At 41.9% G+C, this 11,660-nt stretch overlaps 1 protein-coding gene across 4 annotated transcripts in view; it reads left to right on the top strand.

Annotated features, from left to right (window-relative positions):
- The first annotated feature begins 1,105 nt into the window (after nucleotides 1–1,105).
- LOC108432463 (zinc finger protein GLIS1) overlaps nucleotides 1,106–11,660 on the top strand; it is a 59,624-nt gene continuing 49,069 nt past the window's right edge. For all 4 annotated transcript variants that reach the window (XM_017706291.2, XM_017706289.2, XM_017706290.2 and 1 more), the window contains exon 1: nucleotides 1,106–1,241. The gene's annotated coding sequence lies outside the window, so the exon portion shown is untranslated. The remainder of the gene's footprint in view (nucleotides 1,242–11,660) is intronic.

Genomic DNA, 11,660 nt, shown 5'->3' with positions numbered 1-11,660 from the left:
AACGCCTGTCCTGCGTATGTTTGGGTCATTTTCATTAGTTATCAGTTAATTAGGTGGATCATTCTGAGTATAAATAAGCAAACCTGGTCATTACTAGTGGTGGCGGCAGCTTATTTGATGGTTTCGATTGAATACATGAAAAATGTACTTTTTTTTTTTTTTTTTTTTGAACAGACTGAGAAAAAGATGTCAAAGGGGAGCTCCACTAATTTTTCAAAATTGATTGAGGGATTTGATGTGAAGTGGTTCAGGTGTCTTTACAGTGGTGGTGATAGGAACCAGGCATCGCCATGACTACAACACAGATATAGACATTTTATTTACCATCCAGAACCACCAGAGAACCTCCACGAGTGTTCTGAGTTTATATGGAATGTTGATGATGGAAAATAGTGGAAAATCTGGAATAATCAGTTTTCTTTGGGGACTATTTTGCCGCACAGCGCCCTGCATGTCTCCCTCCACCATGAATGGAGTTGAAGTTCTCTAAACTATCATAAAACAGCGTCTCCGTCATCAGGCAGTGAATTCAGAACCATTTCATGTAGGAACTTTCTGTGAGGGGCTTTTAGAGGGAGACGTCTGGTTCCTATCACCACCACTGTGAACAGCTCTGACACCAAACCGCTCTGTTTGCATCCTTTCCAGATGATTATGAAGAATTTTTGAGGGATTGGTGGAGTTCCCCTTTAACCTTTTACTTAATTTGCTCGAGACACAGAAAAATATGGCAAAAAGGGAAAATATGATTATAGTGTTTTCGTGTTTGCTCTTAGCTGGATATTAAAAAATAAATAAATACATTTACTCGACAGTTTCTTAAAACTCCGTCGCTCTTCAGTTATTTCAGCGTTTTTCCACAAACTTTTACAGTGTTCTGTACAGATTGGCCGGCCCCACCCCCTTCGCCGGGATTGGCTAGTAGTGTCCCGCTTCCTTCGCTGTGATTGGCGGGTAGTTCATACTCGAAGTAGCACGCAGTTCTAGAACACTTAGTCTTCAGCGTTCTAACCGCCGCATTTGTCTGTGAGTGCGTTCTAGAACGTAAGCCGTAGCGTTCTATACCGGTAAATATGGACTACTAGCCAATCCTAGTGCGGGAGAGGGAGGTCGAATTATATTAGCCAATCGGAGTGCTGGGGGCGAGGCAGTACTAGCCAATCCGAGCGCGGGAGGGCGGGGTTTATCTGCCATTCTCCCAGGTTTGCGTGAAGCAGCGACGGACTGGAGCGGAGCAGCGGGTGAGTACCGTTACTATAGCAACCACAGTCCCTTTTAGCGGTGCAACATTTTTAATAACGAAATTTGCATTAATATTAACGTTAACCGCAGTTTTAATGTTTAAAATGAAGATTAATAGCGTATTTTAAAGCTGTGTTTGTTGTCCAGATTTAGCTGTGTGGTTTGTGTGTCAGTGTCCAAGAAGACCAAAGCCATGAAAGTAGTTTTCTAACCCTTGAATTTTTCACATTCATGCTTAATTAAATGGTTCAGCTGTAAACAGGGTCATCCAGAGTGGTTTGGTGTGAAATTCTCTGTTCTAGAGAAACTTACCGAGTCAGAACGGTTCACAGTGGTGGTGATAGGAACCAGACGTCCCCCTCTAAAAGCTCCTCACAGAAAGTTCATACATGAAATGGTTCTGAATTCACTGCCTGAGGACTGAGACGCTGTTTTAAGATAGTTTGGAGAAGATTTGGGTCTAAAACATCTTTTTAAAATCCAGCCATGGTGGAGAGGCAGATGCAGGGTGAGGCAAAGTAGTCCCCAGAGAAAACCTCAGCTGCTTGTTTCAGGTTTACCATCATCAGTGTTCACTCAGAAGACACGTGTAGGTTCACTGCAGGTTCTGGATGGTGTCTGATGGAATATGGTTCTGCGTTTACAACACTTTGTGTATTTTCTTTTGTCATCAGTGTTATAAACTGAGTCTGGCGTTTGTGTGTCAGTCTGTAATTGCATTAATAAGATTATTAAGGAATTACAAAGACAAGGTCTTTTTCTGCATTAGTCAACGTGCACTTTAAGAAGGACCCTGTCTAGAACCCTGTATGGAATGGGAAAGCTTTTTGATTAGCTGGATAGTGTATTAGTGTGCTGTGCTGGTGCGAGTGGATCAGACACAGCAGTGCTGCCAGAGTTTTTAAACACCTCAGTGTTGCTGCTGGACAGAAAACCAAAAACATCCAGCCAACAGCGTCCTGTGGGCAGCGTCCTGTGACCACTGATGAAGGACTAGAGGATGAACAACATAAACTGTGCAGCAGCAGATGAGCTACTGTCTCTGGCTTTACATCTACAAGGTGGACCGACAAGGTAGGAGTGTCTAATAGAGTGGACAGTGAGTGGATACAGTGTTTAAAAACTCCAGCATCACTGCTGCATCTGATCCACTCGCACCAGCACAACACACACTAACACACCACCATTGTCAGTGTTACTGCAGTGCTGAGAATGACCCACCACCCAAAAGTACCTGCTCCGTGAGGGTCCATGGGGTCCTGTCCACTGAAGAACAGGGTAAAACTGGGTAACAAAGTATCAGAGAAACAGATGGACTACAGTCTGTAACTGTAGAACTACAAAGTGCAGCTATACAGTAAGTGGAGCTGAGAAAATGGGCAATGAGTGCAGAAACAAGGAAGTGGTCAGAATGTTATTATTTATATAAAGCCTTCTATAAATTAAAGCATCACAAAGCAGCCTTAAAAACTCAAAATTTGAATTTTTATTGGCCAGATATGATCCATGAAGATGTGAAAGTTTGTCTAGATGCAGTCACCAACGTATCACAGTGCAAAAACATGGAAAGAGCTCATAAAATAACTAAAATAAAGGACGTACACACAGTATTTACTGTAAAAAGTATGAGCAGTGAAGAAATACATTACATAGACCTGCAAAAGTCAGTAAACAGTGCGATCCTGATGTCCTCAGAGTAATCTCTAAAGATCCCGCAGACACAGAATGACCTCCACGGTGGGAGATCTTTGTCGTGAGACCATATGGAAACTCGTCACTCGTCCGATCCGCGTCTCACGGGCAGTTGGGGTCATTTTTTCGAGTATTGTGAAAAGGCGATTGTGTAAGCGCTCCAGGCTGTTGTACCCGGCCTGGGTTTGATTTGAGACGTTTGTCCCAGTGGAGAGGGGTTAGTGGAGCTGGGCCTGGCCTCGTCTTTCTCAGGGCTTTTTAACTGGGTGGTTTAGAACAAACAGCGTGTTTGGAGGTGGAACTTAAAGGGGCTCTGCTGAACGAGCAGAAGAAATGGCCTGTGCAGGTTATGAGCAGTGATGAGGTTATACGCAGTGAGGAATGCAGAACAGGGTCCATGTGTCTCGCTGCTTGTCCTGTGAAGGTCTCCCAGTGTCCAGTGTGAGTTGGTTAGCTGAGTCTCGGCTTTGACTGAGAGCAGATGAGAGACGATATTTCATAGCTTAATGAGTCTCACTTCACTTCATTACTGGGACTGTCATCTCAGAACTAGTTGTTGTGACAGGCAAGTGTGTGTGTATGTGTATATATATGTGTATCTATCTATCTATCTATCTATCTATATATATATATATATATATATATATATATATATATATGTGTGTGTGTGTGTGTGTGTGTGTGTGTGTGTGTGTGTGTGTGTGTGTGTGTGTGTGTCTGAAGAAAACCTCTTATCTCCATTTTTTCAGTTTTTGACAGTCTCAAACGACCTGTTGTCCTTTACATTGTGTGTAAATTTCATGATGAATGGAGCAAAAGAAATGACCCAAAATGACTTGGAAAGCCGTCTGGTTCCACTGACTTCCATTAAAACTCCAGTATGTTTTTGCCTTCTCCTGTAAAGTTTCCAGATACAAGGTTTTCTTCCGACAGTGATATATATATATATATATATATATATATATATATATATACACACACACACACACACACACACACACACACACACACACACACACACACATACATATATATATATATATATATATATATATATATATATATATATATATATATATATATATATATATATATATATATATAAATAATATCTCGGACACTCGTGTTTCTTTAAGGGTTCTTTAGTAAACAAAATGGTTTTATAAAGAACCCTTTGCATGCTTAAAGGGTTCTTCAGAATGTGCTGTTGATGGTTCTTCTATTGTTATGCTGTGAAGCTTGTAAAATTAGAACAACTCTTTTGGGTACTATATAGTACCCCTTTCAAAAAGATTTTGTATAGAACCATTTACAGCACATTCTTCATCAATCTTAAGAGCCATTTCACGATGCTAAGAACCTTTTCATCATGCAAAGGAGTATTTACAGAGGTATTTATATAGAACCATTTCCTTTACTAAGGAACCCTTAAATCCTCATATTTAATTGTGAAGCTTAACAGTGTAAAAAAAAGAACTTTTAACAGAGCCCGTAACAACAGAAGAAAGGGTTCTGTATAGAACCATCTACAGCACATTCTCCATCAATCTGAAGAACCCTTTCATAATGCGAGTGGTTCTTTAAGTGTTCGTTATTCTATATAGAACCACTTTCTTTGCTAAAGAACCTTTGAAGAACCATCTTCATCAAGTGTGAAGCCTAACATTGTAACAATAGAAGAACCATTTTTGATTGCTATATAGAACCCTTTCAAAAAGCTTCTGTATAGAACCATCTACAGCACATTCTCCATCAGTCTAAAGAACCCTTTAATAATGCACTTGGTTTTTTTTGTGTTCATGGTCCTATATGGAACCACTTTCTTTGCTAAAGAACCCTTGATGAACTATCTTTTTAAAGAATGTAGACAAACTGCGTTTGAGCAGTTCTGATTTGCTCTCAGGTTTGTGCTCAGGTAAGCTAAAAGTAGAATTTATAACGAAAACCTTTTTATTAAATCACGCTACGTTCACATTCCGTGTCTCATTGGTCAAATCCGATCTTCTCTGACTCGATGATTCACACTTGTTTAGGTAAGTGACTCAAATCCATCATTAAAGTGATGAACCAACATCCTGAAATGACCCTCATAAGCTCATCCTACTCAGTAACGTCACGTGACTGAATCAAATACGACCTGAGCCAGTTGTGGTCCTAGATACGTATCCAGTTCATGGCCTTCGTGACCTTAATGTGACGCTCAGAATTCATGTGCTTTTATTCCACTGTGCATTACCATGGCAATTAGGCTCGGCCCCTTAGTTCCAGTGAAAGAAACACTTAATGCTTCAGCACCAAGAGATTCTGGACAATTTCATGCTCCCAACTTTGTAGGAACAGTTTGGGGACGGCCCCTTCCTGTTCCAACATGACTGTGCACCAGTGCACAAAGCAAAGTCCATAAAGACATGGATGAGCCAGTTTGGTGTGGAAGAACTTGACTGGCCGGCACAGTCCTGACCTCAACCCGATAGAACACCTTTGGGATGAATTAGAGCGGAGACTGCGAGCCAGGCCTTCTCGTCCAACTTCAGAAACGCTCTTCTGGAACACTCGTCAAAAATTCCCATAAACACACTTCTAACCTTGTGGAAAGTCTTCCCAGAAGAGCTGAAGCTGTTATAGCTGCAAAGGGTGGGCCGACATCATATTAAACCCTATGGATTAAAAACGGGGTGTCACTCAGATTCATATGTGTGTGAAGCCAGACGACCGAATACTTTTGGCTGTATTGTGTATGAACGCGTCAGATTCAGTGTGTTTATCTGGTCACACAGACACACATTTGTGTCACGTATCACTGTTGTCAGAGCAAAACCTCACATCTCCGTTTTTGACATAATTTGTGAAAACCTGTTACCCTTTACATTGTGTGTAAATTTAATGAAAAATGGACTAAACGAAATGATGCAAAAATGAATTTGAAAAACTTCCATTAATTAATTCCATTGGTTCCATTAATTTACATTGAAAGTAAAGTAGGTTTTACCTTCTCCTGTAAAGTCACCTTCTGAGGTTTCGTTCCAACAACAGAGATATGAAAAAAATAAACGGATTTGGGCCACAGCTCTATGAACTGCTGTGGTCAGGGAAATGTAAACGTTCCAGTTTGGGCGTAAATAATTGAATATAATATTCACATGTATCATGTATTTTAGAAGTAATTCTCTGTGTATTGACCAACACCATGTCCAGCATCATCAATGCCAGCTGTGAAGGATCCACCACTCAGCCTGAAAAATAATGCTTTGTGTACAGATGTATATAAATGTGGTATTTAATTTGGGCTTTGTTAGATTATACATAATCTGAGCGTCTATACAACAGACTGGGATTATTTCTGTCATATAGTCACTCATTTATTCTGTAAGTCTTTATGTGAGCCTTTCAGTGAGGGCGTATGAGCTGCTCTGTGTTATGAATGTGTTTAATTTCTCCTTTGTGAAATTTAATCGTCTGCGCAGCAACGTTACTGCTGATTGAGAAAGCCCTGGAACAGATGGGTTAGTCCTTTTGACTGATATTACGCCAGACTGAACCGTTGGTTGTGGCTTGAGGAGGATTTCTAACATGTGTTGTTTTATTTGGGCTCCTTCTTCCCTTTTACCGTTTGTATGGTCCAGATATTTAAAATGGCCCAACCACACATTGGCTTTATCCACATCCAGAATTCCTCGCATGTTCGTGGAACAGATCACGGCGAGGCTGTAGGGGATCCTCAAGTATTTTTCCTGCAGAAGACCCAAAAGCAGCAGTGACTAAGCCTGAAAGAGCCATGCTGGGGGTCTGTTGGTGTGCCTGGATTGTCTACAGGAATTTATGCTGTTAACATATTTTCTTTGTTTGACCCTTCAACCCATCTGTACACTGCAAAGAAAAAATATATTAATGACTGTAAATGTTTTAAATGTAGTCAGTATATCTAATATTTCTCATTATGAGTCTGCTGTAAGAATATTGTGAGATTATTGAACTTATTTCTAGACATTTTTACTTGTTTTTAAGCAGTTTTATCTTATAAAAGTGTCTGATTTCATTGGCAGATCATGTTCCTTGTTTTAATCATTATTTCTTGAAATGAGCAAAATTATCTTCATTATTTCTCCAAACAAGTGAACTAATCTGCCAGTGGAATCAGACACTTTCACCAGATAAAATCACTTAAAACTAGTAAAAATGTACAGAAACAGGTGGAATAATTTAATAATATTCTTAAAAGAATTTGTGATTCTTTAGACTGATTTGATTTTAAACACTGAATACTTAATTATGTGTAAAATCTGAGCTTATTTAGTTTTTTTACGGCCTGGTCCTCCGAGCCACAAAAATGTGTCCAGGCTTTTATACGCTCTGAAATGTGCGGCTCGCGTCACAGCCGGTCACTGGGAGTGTTTTACAGAGGCCTTGTAAAGTGTGTGTCTGTCAGTGTGCTGGCAGATGTGACGGGTGCGTAAACACCGGGTGTGAGTGTGTGCTGTCCACTCAGTGTATGTAGAAGACGAGCTCGGTCCGTGTCTGGCGGTTTTGGACTGAACTGCTGTAATTTCACTGGAATTTCCTGCCATCTGTGTTCATTCGAGTTTTCTCACAGATTCACACTCACTGCTCAGTGTTCCTGACTGGCTGCAGCTCCCCTGACTCATCCTTTAGCGTCTAAAGCCACAGTTTAGCCAAAACTCTAATATTCACACCCCCCCCCCCCCAACAAATGTGGTCAATCAGCCAATCAGACATGTTTAGTGTCTGAGATTAGCTTCTTGGGTTTTAGGACCGGAGCTAAAGTAGCTAAGTAATAGAAGCTCATGGAAACACCAATTTAGCATGATGCTAACCGCACAACTAAATCATCACACCTGAGTCCACACTCAGTAGCAGTAACGCCGACCAATCAGCACTCAGTAGCAGTAACGCCGACCAATCAGCACTCAGTAGCAGTAACGCCGACCAATCAGCTCTCAGTAGCACTAACACTAACCAATCAGCACTCAGTAGCAGTAACGCCGGTCAATCAGCACTCAGTAGCAGTAACGCCGACCAATCAGCTCTCAGTAGCAGTAACGCCGACCAATCAGCTCTCAGTAGCAGTAACACTATCCAATCAGCACTCAGTAGCAGTAACGCCGGCCAATCAGCACTCAGTAGCAGTAACACTATCCAATCAGCACTCAGTAGCAGTAACACTATCCAATCAGCACTCAGTAGCACTAACACTAACCAATCAGCACTCAGTAGCACTAACACTAACCAATCAGCGCTCAGTAGCAGTAACGCCGACCAATCAGCACTCAGTAGCAGTAACACTAACCAATCAGCACTCAGTAGCACTAACACTAACCAATCAGCACTCAGTAGCACTAACACTAACCAATCAGCACTCAGTAGCAGTAACGCCGGCCAATCAGCACTCAGTAGCAGTAACACTATCCAATCAGCACTCAGTAGCACTAACACTAACCAATCAGCACTCAGTAGCACTAACACAAACCAATCAGCACTCAGTAGCAGTAACGCCGACCAATCAGCGCTCAGTAGCACTAACACTAACCAATCAGCACTCAGTAGCACTAACACTAACCAATCAGCACTCAGTAGCAGTAACGCCGACCAATCAGCGCTCAGCAGCAGTAACGACGACCAATCAGCGCTCAGCAGCAGTAACGACGACCAATCAGCTCTCAGCAGCAGTAACGCCGACCAATCAGCGCTCAGCAGCAGTAACGCCGACCAATCAGCTCTCAGCAGCAGTAACGCCGACCAATCAGCTCTCAGCAGCAGTAACGCCGACCAATCAGCGCTCAGCAGCAGTAACGCCGACCAATCAGCGCTCAGCAGCAGTAACGCCGACCAATCAGCGCTCAGCAGCAGTAACGCCGACCAATCAGCTCTCAGCAGCAGTAACGCCGACCAATCAGCTCTCAGCAGCAGTAACGCCGACCAATCAGCGCTCAGCAGCAGTAACGCCGACCAATCAGCGCTCAGCAGCAGTAACGCCGACCAATCAGCGCTCAGCAGCAGTAACGCCGACCAATCAGCTCTCAGCAGCAGTAACGCCGACCAATTAGCACTCAGCAGCAGTAACGCCGACCAATCAGCGCTCAGCAGCAGTAACGCCGACCAATCAGCTCCTGTCGTGGCTGGTAAACTGTGGTAAAAGTTGAAAACCTGTTTGAATTTTTTCGTCTAACCATCAAAAGTGGAATGAAACGGTCTTTTCAGTTCAGTCCAGCTCCGTAACGGAGTCGGCCGGAGTGACGGGAATCCCGGCAGCGCTGCCGTTTAATATCCCGGGAAATCTGCAGCTGGGATGTTTGTGGTGTTGTGTTTGTTCATCTGGACGTTTCAAACGGGCGTTTTTACTGGGCCGAGTCGTGTGAGAGAGACATTAATAACTCGGACTGTATGATCGGTTATTAGCAGGTGCTCGGCAGCTGCACAGCGTCAGCGGAAAATAAAACTAATCAACTCCGGCAGTAACGACGCTTTGCTTTTACGAGGCTGTTTGGTCAAATTCAGCTCCGCGTCCAGAACATTGGTCTCCTCAAATACTCCGTCTAATGCTGGAAATGGAAAACAGCTGCATGCGGCACGTTTCACAATCACATCTAACCGCGTGTATTTACTCCATCCAGGGCAGTTCGGCTTTTAAAGCGGACCAGTTGGGCTTTAAGAGTGAAATAACGCAGAATCACTCAGGACTGAACGTCCCCAGGTTCTCTGATAGAGTTTAATGTGCCGAGTGAACATTTGAACGTGTCGAAACGTATTTTCCTTATTTAAGCAGTAGAACCCGAGAGGAACCGTGTTATGGTGAGATATCATCACAGCCGTGATGTTACTGGTGATAACTCACTCCTGGAGTGTTCTACTGCTTTAATACAGCAGGTAAATAAACACAGTAAGAGATGAATAAACTGGGCCGTTTAATATGTTTTCATGTTCAGTTCCTTCCTCCTAATTATAGTTCATTAACCAGCAGCTTGTTGCTACGTCAGAGTAACGAGCTCCGCCCACTCGCTGCACAGCCGGCAGTTCGTTCTCCAGCTCTTTACACTAAATTCCCAAACTGTCTCACCACTGAGCAGCTTTTCAGTCGCAGCTGTGACAGAAGAACAGCCGAACAACCTGGAATCAGCCAGAAGTGAACCCAGTACCATTCACCAGACGTGTCTGATCTTCAGTCTGACCAAATCAGACTGAGCCATAAAACTGACCCAATATCAGGTTCAGCTCAGTTCGGTCAGTTTTTTCCAGATCAGTATTAATGTTGTTTTGTTCCAGCCAGTCTGTAAAGCTTCTTACAGCCCGTTTAGTTTGGAGCATGGTTCTGGGTTAATTTCTGGCTGAGTCGGACCAAATCGGCTGTCGGTCAAATGTGATCTTAACAGTGTCCGTTTTCTGTTTGTGGCAAAGTAAGAAGTAAAAATTGCTTGAGCGTCTCCTACAGCTGTCAACGTCGTGGTTTAGCAATGGCGTCTCAGCGGAGTGACACAGTGCTTGTGAAAAACCTGTGATGTTATTTCGCCGAAACATCTCAGGTTAGAACACTTCTCAACCAATCAGCTCGCAGCAGGCCGGAACAAACGGCTGTATAAACTAAAACTAAGCAGTGTTTAATTCACTGTTTCTATGATGTCACAAAAATTATGCCCACCTATTCAGCCTACAGCAGTTAAGCCCCGCCCACTCAAGCTGAAGTTATAAGCAGTGTTTCAGCCTGGGCTGCTTTCGAATGAGCTCTTTTACATACAACTTTGTCTGCAAAAGTTTGGGTGCCCCTGGTCAAGTGACCCTTTTATTGCACAATAATTTATTCATTTTTGCTTAATTTAACATACTGGGTGAAAATTTGTAACATAAAGTGTGTCCTGTGCAAAAGTTATGGCACTCAAATTAGCAGAAAATGTCATATTTAGGATTTTTCCCTGTGTAGCATGTGTTAACTAACTTTCACTTGTAGTTTGACCAGGAGGTAACAAAACAGGGCTATTTATAAGGTTTTGGTATATAAAACCATATAAATGTCATAAACAGACAAACAGAATTTTCTTAACAGATGGATTTAAGGCAAGAGAACCAACAACCAGCCTTACAGACTCAGTGTGAACTTACTGAGTCTATTACGAAAACTCTGTTTGTCCATATTTAAGATTATTCCCTGTACAGGATGTGTTAGCTAATTGTCTTTTGTAATTTAATTGGTGGGACTTTATTAATTGTTAATAAACAATTGTTTAATTGACAAGCAACATTTTTTAAATGAGCAATTATTATAATACATATATTGCACTTTATTAGAATAAACAGTTAATTGTTATTAATTGTTAAGGCTTTATTGGTTTTAAAGCCACAGTAACAAAACACAGGGCTGTAGGGAGGTTGGTTTCGGTATTTAAAACCATATCAATGTCAGAAGTGGACAAACAGATTTTTCTTCAAAGGTGTATTTAAGGCAACAGAGCAGCCTTGCAGACTCAGCGTGAAATGACTGAGTACACTGCAAGGACTTTTAGACATATCAGCAACAAAGCGGTCCAGATGTGGCCCTCATAAGCATACAGACATGCCATAAAAATATATCTAAATATATGTTTTAAACGATTGGTTTAAGAAAAAAATCCAATTTTATTATCATTTTGATAATATTCGCTGCTGTAATATTCGTATCTCCAAAAAACCTACTTCACTTTTAATGTAAGTCAATGGAACCCGAATTTTTGGGCTGTTAT

This window comes from Pygocentrus nattereri, chromosome 17 (assembly GCF_015220715.1).
Source record: "Pygocentrus nattereri isolate fPygNat1 chromosome 17, fPygNat1.pri, whole genome shotgun sequence".
Classification (NCBI taxonomy): domain Eukaryota; kingdom Metazoa; phylum Chordata; class Actinopteri; order Characiformes; family Serrasalmidae; genus Pygocentrus; species Pygocentrus nattereri.
Note: the sequence above shows the minus strand (reverse complement) of the source record. Positions and strands in the feature narration are given on the sequence as shown.